Source organism: Mesoplodon bidens (assembly GCF_964165515.1).
Source record: "Mesoplodon bidens genome assembly, chromosome: X".
NCBI lineage: Eukaryota > Metazoa > Chordata > Mammalia > Artiodactyla > Ziphiidae > Mesoplodon > Mesoplodon bidens.
In genome coordinates, this window is record NC_138163.1 from 133,820,314 (window position 1) to 133,833,042 (window position 12,729).

The following is a 12,729-nucleotide window of genomic DNA, read 5'->3' on the forward strand; positions in this document are numbered from 1 at the left end:
TTGAGAATGCATCCGATACATGCCTAGAAAACGAAGCCAACCAGAAAAACTAAAAGCCTATTTCTACTTCCAGAGGGAGCCCATAAGAGCAGCTGGGATGGCTCCGTTGTCAACAGCGTTACGGTGTCATGATCATGCCAACTCTGAATCTTGATCTAAACAAAGTTATAGAATGACTATTTCCAGGATGGGAGGATAGGAGCTGTGCATGTGGTAGTGGGGGGCAAAGAGGTGGTGACAAAAAAACAAACACACAAAAAAGAGACTCAATCCTCAACCTCCAAAATGGGAAGCCAGTGGATGACGCGAAAGTGAAAAATTAAGAAGCGGTGACATAAGCTTGTAACCTACAGGCATTGTGAGCAGCTTCCAAACAGTCAGTTGAGGTCGCGGGAAGTATGCAGTAAGAAGTTACTAGAGGGGGCAAGCCTACGGAACTATGTCACTTTTGGACCTGCGTGCGTGCGTAACTTGCAGAATAATAATGACTAGACGGCAGGAGAAAGGCTACCGAGTGTGTATCTTGTGTCAGCCCCTGTGCTAAGCTGTTCGGGGGATCCAATGATAAATAACACATAGTCTTAAAACTCAAGGAGTTTACTTCCCAGGGGAGGGAAGACATGCAAGTAAACAGCCCCCAGTCCAGGTGTCAAGAACCATAAAGGAAGAAAGGACTACTTCCTCTACTTCCCACTTGGGATGGAAGGTTGAAAGGAGGGCTACCAGTGGCAACTGTGTGGAGGAGGTGGCAGGATAAGGTGGATTTTCTCCAGCTGTGATTAGGACACAGTGAAAGGCACGTGGGCCTGGGGAGGACATGTGATAAGAGCACTCGGACTTGATCACGAGATGCATGTCCTCACTCCTCAATACTACACGGACCCGCCCCTCTCAAGGTTATGAGGACCAACTTGGCTTGTCATCTACATGCTTTCAGTAATGGCAACAGGAACGGAGTCTGTGGTTTGGGGACTGAGTTCACGATTGTCAAACTGGACACCAGGAAACCAAGAAATAAATCAACAAATTTCCCAGTTGAAACCTTGACCTCTGCCAATCAGAGGTGAAGGCACATCAGGCTCCTGGCGGCTGCATTATATACACACAGAAGATTCCAATCCCGAAGCCCTGCCAATCACAGAACCAACACCAACACTAGGTTCACCCAAACACACTCAGGGCTTTTTCTCCCGAAACAACTTTGTTTAGATAAATCATTTTCCCCAAGAGTTATATTTTATCGAACTCACCGTTGTCTTTTTCACATGCTAGAGATGATGGATCCCAGGTAAGAAAACTTGCCCGAATTCCAAGGGCTGGTTACTGCTCTCATTCTCCCGGCTGAGCTGAAATCAGAATGGAAAGATCATAGTAACCAAAACTAAAACCAAACATCCCTGTTTTCTGTATTTGGTCAAAATGTGCCTGATTCCTTTTTATGAAAGTAAACTTTCAGACTTCCCTGGTGGTGCTCTGGTTAAGAATCTGCCTGTCAATGCAGAGGACACGGGTTCGAGCCCTGGCCTGGGAAGATCCCACATGCCGCGGAGCAACTAAGCCCGTGCACCACAACTACTGAGCCTGTACTCTAGAGCCCGCAAGCCACAACTACTGAAGCTCATGTGCCACAACTACTGAAGCCCGCACATCTAGAGCCCGTGCTCCACAACAAGAGAGGCCACCACAATGAGAAGCCCTCTCACCAGAGCGAAGAGTAGCCCCCACTTGCCGCAACTAGAGAAAGCCTGCACACAGCTACAAAGACCCAACGCAGTCAAAAAAATAAATTAAAAAGTAAACTTCCAACACTAAGAAGGGTATCATCCAGGTGGACACACAGGAGAGCTCCCAACTGACCCCCTGGAGACTGACAAGAACAGCAACACGTGACACCATTCCCAGTACTTTTACATGCATGTGAGTATGTTTTTAAAACAGAACTGCAATCACTTAATGTATTTTATTTAGAGACCTACTTTTTTCACAGAGTAAACATTTTTCCCTGTTAATTCACCCCCAGTTTCTCAAAGAACATGTGTAAAAAGCAGGATTTTCTTTACTGAATTTTTAAAGTCTCCTCTTATTTATCTGATGGCTGGATCCTCCACTCCCCCCACAAAATGGTTCTTTGCTGGAAATCCAACAACTTCACTTTTTTTTTTTTTTTTTTTTTGCGGTACGCGGGCCTCTCACTGCTGTGGCCTCTCCCGTTGCGGAGCACAGGCTCCGGACGCACAGCCTCAGCGGCCATGGCTCACGGGCCCAGCCGCTCCGCGGCATGTGGGATCTTCCCGGACCGGGGCATGAACCCGTGTCCCCTGCATCGGCAGGCGGACTCTCAACCACTGCGCCACCAGGGAAGCCCCAACAACTTCACTTTTACCTCTGGGTTCATTTGCTTCTATGTAAAATGAGGGATTGGAAGAAAGGGTCTGTAAGATAAGCTTTGGGAGAAGGAGAGCCGGGCCTTGGCATCAGAGAGGTGGATCATCGGCTCTCCCTGAAATAGTTGAGGGACCCTGGGACAGTCACTCAGCATCACTAAGTGCCACTACCCCGTTCTGTGTGAAGAGGCTGGAATTAACATGCTTAAACGGCCTACCGCGGGGGCACGTCCCTGCCTGTAGCCTGAAGCTAAAGACAATAGATGATGTAAGTCTGTCCATGAAGGATTTGCTACATGGCTCCAGACTGTCCCTATGACCCTTACTCACTGCCCACCACCTGCCTGCCCACGAGAGGAGCCCAGGCACCAAGAGAAGGGAGCTGCGTGTGGAAAGGGGAGGGTCACAAGCCGGCTCTCGTGCCCTTTGGATAGAAGTCAGTCTCAGGGACAGTGATCTTCCCCGTGTCCTGGCGTTTGCACAGTGGAGATTGGCACCTGACCCTGCTCTTGCTGGGCAAGTTTAAAGATGAAGGGAGGGACCTCCCTGGTGGCGCAGTGGTTAAGAATCCACCTGCCAACGCAAGGGACATGGGTCTGAGCCCTGGTCCAGGAAGATCCCACATGCCGCGGAGCAACTAAGCCCATGAGCCACAACTACTGAGCCTGCAAGCTGCAACTACTAAAGCTCGCACGCCTAGAGCCTGTGCTCTGCAACAAGAGAAGCCACTGCAATGAGAAGCCCACGCACCACAACAGAGTAGCCCCCACTCGCCACAATTAGAGAAAGACTGCGTGCAGCAACGAAGACCCAATGCAGCCAAAAAGAAATAAATACATTTATTTTTAAAAAAAGATGAGGGGGGCTCCCCTGGTGGCGCAGTGGTTGAGAGTCCGCCTGCCGATGCAGGGGACACGGGTTCGTGCCCCGGTCCGGGAAGATCCCACATGCTGCGGAGCGGCTGGGCCCGTGAGCCATGGCCGCTGGGCCTGCGCGTCCAGAGCCTGTGGTCCGCAACGGGAGAGACCACAACAGTGAGAGGCCCGCGTACCGCAAAAAAAATAAATAAATAAATAAATAAAAAATAAAAATAAAAAAATTAAAAAAGATGAGGGGAGAAGTCAGAGGCTGAGGCTGGCACAGCCTCCACGTCCAAAGCTGGGAGGGGCTGAGTCTTCTTAAGGCCCAGAGAGTGATGCTGAAGGTAGCTGGGCCAGAGTGACCTGCCCCAGGACACGACTGTCATAACACGGTGAGGAAACTAGGAAGAGTCCCAGGACCCATAGGAGTAGGTACCCCCCCACACCCGATGGCAGTACCGCATGTGAGAAAGAGCACGCTATGGGATGGCTGCCCAAACAGGACCCCAATACCCGACGGTGAGAGCGTCACCAGCGGAAGGCTTCACTCCCTCATCTCCCTCCCTCCTCCTAGACACCGTCGGGGAAGGAGGGCCAGGCTCAAGACGGGCATGAAGAAGAGACCCTGTGCCTTTTCTTCACTAAGGTTTCCCAGCTGGCCAGGCTGCCTAAGGGGAAAGCCGAGAACCTTTGAATTGCTTTTGCTAAGAAAGTATCCATTTAGATTGGCCCAGACTTCTTAAAAGCTATACATAAGACTGTTCTAATGCCCAGAAGACACCAAAAAACCTAGCCTGAGATATGATCTAGTGGGACAGGGGTGGGGAAAATGGACGTGCCCCAGTAGATTTCAGGAGCAAGAGAGGAAAATCAAATCGTTCCTTTAAGGAACCTACACCCTTCGGCTCATTGCTGCTCACCTGGGTCTTGTTAAAAGGCAGATTCTGACTCAGGAGGTCTGCGACCAGGATTCTGAACTGCTAAGAAACTCCCAGGCGAGGCTGGTCATGCTGCCTACAGAACACACTTTAAATAGCAGGAGTCTAGTCCAAAGGCCTGCAAACTTCGGCCCCCGGGGCCAAATTTGGCCTGCTACCTATTTTTGTAAATAAAACTTTATTGGAACACAGCCTTGCTCATTCTAGTACGCATCATCCGTGGCTGCTCTCACACTACAAGGCAGAGTTGAATAGTCACAATGGAGATTATAGCCCACACAGCTGAAAACATTTACCATCTGGCCCTTTAGAGAAAAGGCTGATAGACTCAGTTATATGCTCATGCTAGGCTGTGGAGCATCTGTTGTGGTGAGGGTGTGGAAGCGTTTTGAAATCCATAAAGAACCTCGCACACGTTGCATGGTTAGGTTCTGCCGTCCCAAACATGTTTTTAAAAGGATTTGACAAAAGGAAAGGTGATAAGGCCAGAGGAGGAATATAAGGAAAAAAATGGTTAAATACAGATCAATCATCTGCTAAAACAGCCCCTTCACCTCTACTAGAGAACAAGGGAATTTTGGGGTTTGTTTTTTTTTTTGCCATAAATGATATATTTCTTCTACAAGAACTCTGAGTTCTTAGTGGCCCAAGCAAGATGGTGACCCAACAGGGAAGTCCTCTGCCTGTCTTCTTATAAATACCCTCTTCCTAGGTTCCACTATAACCTGACCATTTGGGGGAAAAAAGGCTCCTTTACTGCCGTGGGGAGATTTGGATGTGTTGGTCTGCACTCCGCAGGCTTGCAGACCCTGCACTTGCCCAGACTCAAAACGGAATAAAGAACCCGGAATCAGTGACAGGGACATTCATGGCTTAATAGGTGGGGGAAACTTACACACCTGAACAGAGGTCCTGGAGCAACAGCCCACCGTGTCCGACAGACGCGAGACAAGCCACAACAGAACTCTTCACTACCCAAGGGCTGAAGGAGACGACCATTTATAGCAGGAGCTGACGTCAGAGAGGCTCATTAGTTACCAGCAGCTGAGGCACGCCCCTCCCAGCCCCTCAGGTTAACGAGCATCAGCAGGGCAGGCGTTTCCCTTTAATAAACCACCAGGTGGCGCTGTTCTGTCCTGAGGGGCAGGGGGCAAGCAAGACTGTGTGAGGAGGTGGACATGAAGCAGGGGATGTACCAAGAGCAAGAGAACAGCCACCTTGAGTGGCCTGACCCTACAGATGGGTCGAGTCTTTTCCACTGAGCTCAGTGTAACACACATCAGGCGCCCGTGCCATCGGCTCCTGCATCCAAGGTCACTCTGAGAGCTGCTCATGTTCTTGAGGAAACGATGCCCTTTATTTCTTGATTTCAGGATGCAAGTCTCCTCACAAACACCAGACCCCTAACCGGGAAGTCCCCCAGGAGTCTGTCCACATCATTTCTCTGCCTTAGAGTCTCCCTTCCTCCACCCAAGGACCAGAGCAGAGACCCTGCTGAAGCTCCTGGCTTGTCTTCTTGGGTCCTTAAGTGATTCCGAAACAAGATCCTCTGAAGGTCACACATCTTTCACGTCACTACCTGCCACCAAATAGCTACATCTCTGGCCCAACACTGCCTTCAAGTCACCGTCCTTTCAACACATATTTTTGGAGCACTGCTGTATTCTGGGCACTGTCCTAGGCGCTGAGATTTCTGCTGTGAACAGGACAAAATGCCCGGCCCTGCCTTCATTGACCTTCCATCTCTAGCTCTATTTAATACCCTCTGGGTCCCCTGGGGCTCCAACAGCTGTCTCCATAAGATCTTGAGATGGAAGCATCTTTTTTTTTTTTTTTTTTTTTTTGCGGTACGCGGGCCTCTCACTGTTGTGGCCCCTCCCACTGCAGAGCACAGGCTCCGGACGTGCAGGCTCGGCGGCCATGGCTCACCGGCCCAGCCGCTCCACGGCGTCTGGGATCCTCCCGGACCAGGGCACGAACCCGTGTCCCCTGCACGGGCAGGCGAACTCTCAACCACTGCGCCACCAGGGAAGCCCGCCCTTGCTCTCTTTACTAGTTCCTTGTTTAGCCTCCAACGTATACGTGAAAGCAAATATACATTTTTAACTCTCCTCTCTTTACACAACTGGTATTTAATATAGTATCCTTAAACTTTAAAAATTATTATAGAGTAAATATAAAAGATGCTTCCAGGCATATGATTTGGGGAGACATATGACTGAGAGTCTACAACAGAAGGTGCCAAATTTGGGATGAATTATGATGCTAACAAAGGGGATTTAGGCCTAACCAAGAGCTAGGAGATAGGAATTCCAATATGAATCCCAGAGAAGCCAAGTATTTGTCGACCATTGCTTTGGAATGGCAACTCTCCCAAAATGCAAGGGGCCCCTCTCGGTGAAATGTGACCAGTTCTGTCTGCGCTTGACACCCCCTCATCATTATATCCAATAGACAGGTCCTTCCTGGTCATTGGAAAATCCTCCAGTGGCTTAACTTTTTATAGGGTGAACTTCAAAGACCTCTTGCAGGTGTCAACCACAGGCTCCACTGATTTTCAAGGCTTGAGTTTGATCAAAGCCAGGTGGGTATGACTTCAACAGGAGTTTTCCAAAAGGTACCCCAGTGTCCATATACCTGGATATGGGATATGGACTACATGGCATATGATGCATATATATACCACACACCCACACACACACCATATGTACCACTTGATTCTACAGATAAGAAGGTGGTTCTTTCTAGTCTCAGAACATTCCGGCATCAATAAGTAACAGGCTGGAAGGTCCTGCTCCTTCCACCAGTCTGCCCCTGCTGAGACCCAGAGGGACTCCTGACTGTCCTGATGCTAACGGTATTACCACGCACACCTTCTGGCCATTCTGTTAAGCATCCTCATTTTCAGGTCCTCCACCCGCCTCTTTTATTTGGCGGGGTTTGAGGGTGCTACGAACGTGCTCATAATCCTGTTTTATAGTAGTTGGAAATAAGAGACGGAGCTCCAGTGACTTGCTCTCAGACAGACATCAAAGCAGATCCTCAATCAGAATGCAGGTCTACAGGGTGTTTTGTTAAACTCTTCCCTTTATTAAATGTTACACATAATAAATTTCCAAGGCAGCGCCATTCCTGGAATGTACAGTATACATTACCCAGGGCCCAGTGGAGTTAACTTTGCCACAGATGCCTCAAGACTCATTTCTGTGTTTGTTTCTCTGTTGGTGGGTTTTTAGAAGAAACATTATGCTTTTCACCCACATAAGACAGAGAACACCATTTCCCAAAAACGACCTTTGAATGGGCCTGCTACTTTTCCCAGTTCACCATCTTAGAGATGATTCTTTTCCAGAGAGTTGGGCAGCCCACTGGAAACAGCAGAATAAATTATCCAAATATAGAGACCATTTTTCTAAATAAGAGGTTACTTTTCCCCCAAAGCCTATGGGTTTCTATGGGCCATTTTAGTAAATAATGAAAACAGATGAAACTTATTTAGTGTGTACTCTTTGACAAGCTGCATGCTACGCACATTACACGAATTTATTTTCACTTCAAAACCACCATTCAAAAATACTATCATCATCATCATCATCCACATTTTACAAATAAGAAGCTGAGGTTTTGAGGGGGTAAGTAATTACCCAAGGTGATGGGGTCAGAATTTGAACCCATGAGTCAACCCCAGGCAGCCTGGCAGCAAACCTGAGGCTCTCAGCCACCTCTGTATCTTATTCCTCTGGTTACCACCAAATCTGCAAGTTAAAGTCGCTTTCAGGGCCTGCTCTAATTATTTATTACTACACAACAAACCACCCAACACTTACTGGCTTTTAAAACATGTATTATTATCTCTGTGATTCTGTGAGTGGATTAGGCTCAGCTGATGGTTCTTGCTAGAAGTCTCTTGTCAGGTGGTAGCTGTCAGATGGAGGTTGGAGCTGAGATCATCTGAAGGGTCTGCACTCACACGAATGGTGCCTGGGATGGCTGGGATGGCTGGGATGGCTGGAGCTGGTCAGTCATCTCCCTCTCCGTGCGGCTTCTCCACACGGCTAGCCTGGACTTCCTCATAGTATGGTGGCAGGCTTCCCCCAGAGCAAGCATCCCAAGAGAACTTGGCAAGGCTTCTTACGCCCTAGCCTTGGAAATTTCAGAATGTCAATTATACCCTATTAATTAGAAATGTTCTTTTGACTATTGTTTCCTTCTATTTTGAGGAAAAAAAGTTTTTCTAATAACTTCTTTTCTTTTTAATGGAAATAAAATCGAATCCAATTCTGAAAAGAGATTAGTTAAGTTTTCAAAGATGACTGGTTTCACTTTTATTACTCTTCGTAGATTTCCATTCTCTCTTCTTAATCTTCCTAGTCTACTCTTGAGCAAGTTGAAGACATTTATCCAAACAGAGCTCTACATTTCGTTTCATCCCCAGAAACACCACGGCCAACAGTGAAACAAACAGAGGTCTAAATTGAGCCCGGCGCAAAAAGAATTTGACACCAGCTTGGACTTTATTGTGTATAGAATCATTTGTCTCTGATTCCTCAGCTGCACCCCGGCCTCCAGCTCAGCACAGGGGTCTTGGCCATCTAAAGGCCACTCTATCACCTATCCCAGACAATGACCCTTCGCAACTGAACATTTCAAACAGCAATGGAAGTGTAAGAACCAGGGAACTTCGCTTCCCTCAGCTTTTCCCAAAAAAGTAGATGAGGGACTCTCAGCCAAAATTCAAATCCTTTGGTGACAATTAGGGTGACATCACATTTTTCTTACTCTAGACACTTTGTGGTAGTTGAGATCTGCCTCTACCTTTGTTTTATCTTTGTTTTATGAAGTGGGTTTTCTCTAGAGGAACCCAGAGGGTAAATCTGAGAACAGAGATGCTTTTAAACCAAAAAGCTTGTCTCTATGGAAACACCTGTGACCAGAGACTTCAGGCTGTAATCCGTGGCCATGTCGTTGTATAAACAGTGTTCCTTTGTCTCTAGCTGAGAATGGTGGGAGAGGGGGGATCCATCTGGTCTTGAAAAAGCACCTATTGAATAAAATGCATCTGAATGATAAAATATCCTTTTTATAAAAAAACTAAAATTTCAGAGAGGTGAACTTGACTGAAAGAGAGACTTTGTTTGTTTGCTTGTTTTAATGAGACTTCAAAACGTTGTTGACCTAGTTGGGAACTAAGACTTGGCCCAACAATCAACGTTACTAACCTCAGTGGATGCATCAGCCATGCTCACCTTTTTCCAGGTGTTTGGGATAAAGTCCTTAGTGACTTATTTTCTCAAGAGTGCAAGAGCGGACGTTCTCTTCCTGGTTTGTCGTCTTAATGTTGACTAAACAAAAGTGGCAGTGGCTTATACCAAAACCAACCGCTCCTGGCTTGCTGGAAGAGTGGAAGCTACTAAGAAGCTGAAATGTAAGACTTGATTTCATTAAAGTAAATTGAATCATTGTGCTGAATTTAACTCTAATTGTTGAAACAGCTGCCATTAACGAGGCAATTCTGCCTCATCTAGGTTTCCCTAAAGCCCATATCATCTTCTCTCTCATCTTATCTGGGACTGATTTGAAAAAGTCATTTGTTTTTAAGAAATTGTTTTTTCAGTGAGTGTCAAACATTCCAACCCAGCCATGGAAATCTGTGTTTACGTGACAGGAGCATAACAATGCCTAGGGGATGGAGCCCAGAGTCTTAGCCTTGGGATCTATTCACAATCTGCCTTTGTATTTTACCCTCGAATGTTCTCTTGCCTAAAGCTTCCATCACGTTTTGCCTGGATCGAAGTCGCATCTTTCTCCCTTTGCACATGTGACTTTCTCCATCCAAATAATCCTTCCTTCTTCCTAGCCATCCTTCCAGGCTCAACTATAGTTCAGAATCTTCCATGACGTCATGCTTGACAATTCCAGGCCCCACTCATCTCTTTTTAGTCTCAACTGCTATGACTCATCGTCCATAAAAGACACATCAGTACCCTATATACATTTAATTTATTGTTGAAATGAGGATGTTTTTGAGAGTTAGAGTGCTATTAATAATTCCACTGGGGGCTTCCCTGGTGGCGCAGTGGTTGAGAGTCCGCCTGCCGATGCAGGGGACACGGGTTCGTGCCCCGGTCCGCGAAGATCCCACATGCCGCGGAGCGGTTGGTCCCGTGAGCCGTGGCCACTGAGCCTGCGCGTCCGCAATGGAGAGGCCACAACAGTGAGAGGCCCGCATACCGCAAAAAAAAAAAAAAAAAAAAAAAAAAAAAAAAAAAATTCCACTGGGACAACAGGCATAAATTGGGACACTATGGGACATATGGTCCTTCCTCCTAAGTGGCAAATGCTATTGATCTGATGTTCTCCAATGGTACTTAACATACAAAGAGATTGTGGAGAATAACTGAGAAATGCTAACTGCATTGATAAATGCTTAGATTAAACATATATATGGTTAATTACAGCATTCCTGTAATTAGCTTTGCCCATTGCCAGTCACTCTTTTGTTCAACAAATATTTACTGAGCTGCTAGGATGTGCCTGGCCCTCTTCTAGGCCCTGAAAATGTAGACAGAGACAAGTAAATAACCCTGTAAATATATATTCAATAAAAAAGTAAGCACAAAAATATTGAATAGTATCAATGAATATAGTGAATAAATGGATAAAATAAATGGAATAGAAACACTGATGAATGCTATAAAAAATTAAGCATGGTGACTGACAAGGGAGTAATCTCCAAAATTTACAAGCAGCTCACGCAGCTCAATATCAAAAAAAATACAAACAACCCGATCCAAAAATGGGCAGAAGATCTAAAAAGACATTTCTCCAGAGGAGACATACAGATGGCCAAAAGACACACGAAAAAATGCTCAACGTCACTAATTATTAGAGAAATGCAAATCAAAATGACAATGAGGTATCACCTCACACCAGTCAGAATAGCCAACATCAAAAAGTTTACAAATAATAAATGCTGGAGATGGTGTGGAGAAAAGGAAACCCTCCTACACTGTTGGTGGGAATATAACTTGGTGCAGCCACTATGGAGAAAAGTATGGAGGTTCCTTAAAAAATTAAAAATAGAGCTATCATATGATCCAGCAATCCCACTCCTGGGAACAGATATGGAGAAAACAATAATTCGAAGAGATACATGCACCCCTATGTTCATAGCAGCACTATTTACAATAGCCAAGACATGGAAGCAACCTAAATGTCCATCAACAGATGAATGGATAAAGAAGATGTGGTACACCTATACAATGGAATATTACTCAGCCATAGAAAGAATGAAATAATGCCATTTGCAGCAACATGAATGGACCTAGAGATAATCATACTAAGTGAAGTAAGTCAGGCAGAGAACAACAAATACCATATGATATCACTTATATGTGGAATCTAAAAAAATGATACAAATGAACTTATTTACAAAACAGGAATAGGCTCACAGACATAGAAAACAAACTTATGGTTACCAAAGGGGAGGGAGAAAGGATAAATTAGGAGTTTGGGATTAAAATACACACACTACTATATATAAAATAGATAAACAACAAGGACCTACTGTATAGCACAGGGAACTCTACTCAAAATTGTGTGATAAGCTACAACGGAAGAGAATCTAAAAAAAGAATATATATATATATGAATCACTTTGCTGTACACCTGAAACTAACACAACATCGTAAATCAACTGTATTTCAATAAAAATTTTAAAAATTTTAAGCACGGTAAGGGGCAAATGTGTAAGTTGTGCAAGGAACTGCTAATTGGTCAGGTAAAACTGGTGGAAAATTCAAGGAGGTCATATTTAAGCAGAGACCTTGTGGAGAGTATCCTCGGTAGGGGGAACAGCATGGACAAAGGCCCTGGGGTGGGACCAGCAAGCAGATCGGTGTGGCTAGAGAGTAGTGATCAAGGTGGCCATCTGGGCAGCATGAAGGTGGGGAAGGCAAGAGGGGCCAGAACAGGTAGGTCCTGGCAAATCATGGGAAGGAGGTGGGGTTTAGCCTGAGTGTAAGGGGGAGCCGCCACCGAGTCTTATGAAGGGTGTCATGAGGTCCAATTTCTGTTTTTTCAAAGACCACCCTGACAGTTATGTGGAGAGGAGACTGCAGGGGGCGCAAGCAGAGGCAGGAAGATCAGTTAGAGGCAACAGTGGTTTATTTCTCCCAATAATAATAGTCCTCTCTTAAGGCTTCCCCCTGTGCCGTTGGAGATGCTCTGGGTTAGCCTTCCATTTCTCAGAGGCTCTGCAGGCCGTGAGGGTGGGCGGCAGGTGGATGGGGAGGGGGGTGCTTCCTGAGCGAATAACCCAATGCTGAACTTCTGCTATGATTATGAGACTTTGTTCCCCCTGCTGCAGATCCTTGCCTGCCCCGTTTGCATCTCAGGTACATTTTCCCATTCAGTTCCTGCTCTCCGTTCCTTGGCTTCTCTCTCCGTAGGACAGAGACCCCATCTGAGGTGATGTTGCCCACCAGGGGACACCTGGCAATGGCCGGAGACATTTTTGGCTGTCAAACAAGAGGAGGGGAGTGCGAC

General features: G+C 46.2%; 1 long non-coding RNA gene across 2 annotated transcripts in view; it reads right to left on the bottom strand.

Annotated features, from left to right (window-relative positions):
- LOC308608663 overlaps positions 1 to 12,729 on the bottom strand; it is a 170,963-nt gene that overhangs the window by 99,224 nt on the left and 59,010 nt on the right. For both annotated transcript variants that reach the window (XR_014014207.1, XR_014014208.1), the window contains exon 2: positions 1,251 to 1,346. This is a non-coding gene — a long non-coding RNA (uncharacterized lncRNA). The remainder of the gene's footprint in view (positions 1 to 1,250; positions 1,347 to 12,729) is intronic.